Source organism: Anarrhichthys ocellatus, unplaced genomic scaffold (assembly GCF_004355925.1).
Source record: "Anarrhichthys ocellatus isolate YVR2014 unplaced genomic scaffold, GSC_Weel_1.0 scaffold7755, whole genome shotgun sequence".
Taxonomy (NCBI): domain Eukaryota; kingdom Metazoa; phylum Chordata; class Actinopteri; order Perciformes; family Anarhichadidae; genus Anarrhichthys; species Anarrhichthys ocellatus.
Window position 1 is genome coordinate 340 of NW_022287729.1, and position 1,760 is coordinate 2,099.

The window sequence follows — 1,760 nt, forward strand, 5'->3', positions numbered from 1 at the left end:
GTCAAACTCAGCCACCTGTTGGACAAATCCCTTACTGTTAGTCTAGGATTAGAAGCACATAAACTTCATCTTTATCTTTTTTTCAGTCTTACAAACCTTTCCGTTGTCCATGACCAGAATACGATCTGCATGCATCACAGTGTTGATACGATGGGCGATGGTGAGCATGGTGCAGTCCTGAAAGGCTTCTTTGATGGTGGTCTGGATCAAGGCGTCTGTCTCTGCATCGATGGATGCTGTTGCCTCATCCAAAAGAATGATCTGTTGGAGCAGGGGAAGGACCCAAACGCAGTCACAGATGAGGCAGCGGGAACAATTCAATGATTTTATTGAAATGGCTTTCAGAGTCCAAATAAAGCAGGTGGTCTGGCAGACAGGTACACCATGCAACAAGGAAGGAATGAAAGACGAAACGACTACCAATAATGAGAAGACAGGACTATTGGTACATCTTAAGTGCCTCATTTGTCTTTTCCTCACTCCGCGATCCTCGCTTCAACCGAGGAGTGAGGATGGTTATCCGAGGAGCCATGAGCGAGGAAGAGCAGCCTTCACGGAAGTGTTTTAAAGTTATCAGTTATTTGATTGGACGCTTCAACCAATCGAACTGATATTTCTTAACGTTACTGACATTTCATAGCCGAGTGAAATCACAGATTAAACTCAAGTCATATATTTGATTGGTTAATTTTTCACCATCTGGTTAAAATGTATGTTAAATGTAGGTCTGAACAACAAAAGTACAACAAACAACTTTCTCCATTTTTTAGAAAGATTTGTCTTTTTATGATCCGTTATTTCCCTCAATAACTTTTATGATGGATACAATTAAAGTCAGAGAGAGCAGGAGAGACCTTCTGTCAGCAAGAAAAACTTTTTACATCTTTTGTTTTCATTTCATTCGGTTGTGTAAGGCTGATATTACTGATTGTCAGGTTTAATAAGTTACATATTTTTTAATTTCCCCAAAACATTTGGCCTAATAAATTCTTTCCAGCGTTCAAGAGACACCATAATCATATTTTGGGTTATTTGATAATCGCTACACGATCAGAATATCAATGAATACAGACGCAAATAATGAATAAATATACAAATGCATTCTGCCTATAGAAAACGATCCTGCGCTTATAAGCAGGACACAGAACACATAGAAAATACAGAATGCGGTTCTTTAAACAGGCAACAGGCTACAGAGAGGAAACACTGCTGCTCTGGCAGTGATGATAGCTGTGTGTCTTAATTATGCCTCTCGTCCACGAGGGTTGTTGGAGTTTGATTAATCATAATGGCACCATCAACTATATCCATTTGTTTCAATATATCTAAATGTTTGAAACTCACATATGTGACATCTGCATATTGAGAACTAGTCTGAATAGGTCAACATACATAAAAAAAACATAGGTTTGCCTTAGTACAGTGATCCTGTGTGCAGACACAAACTCCATCAGAAGTCTTTACAGCTGTTAAAGCCCACTGACAGCTGATCAGATAATCAGGACGAAACCATGACAGATATGTGGCAGTAGTAATCCAGTGGCTGTTCAGCGGCTGAAAAGTTGGGAAGTGTGTAAATAGCAAGAAATCAGAATAACAGAAATTCATGTACAAACCTTGGAGTTGCGTAGTAGTGCTCTAGCCATACATATGAGTTGTCTCTCTCCTACAGAGAAGTTCTCTCCATTCTCCAGCACTGTTGCCTGTAGATTCCCCTCCAGTCTGGAGATCTAAGGAAACAAAACAATACTCATAGAACC

The 1,760-nt window shown here is 39.7% G+C and overlaps 1 long non-coding RNA gene across 1 annotated transcript; it reads right to left on the reverse strand.

Annotated features, from left to right (window-relative positions):
* Positions 1 to 1,749, reverse strand: LOC116380570 (uncharacterized). The gene is made up of 3 exons (XR_004212579.1): positions 1,617 to 1,749; positions 97 to 261; positions 1 to 15 (listed from the first exon to the last, which is right to left on the reverse strand). It is a non-coding gene; the product is annotated as an uncharacterized LOC116380570 (long non-coding RNA).
* Between the last annotated feature and the right edge of the window lie 11 nt (positions 1,750 to 1,760).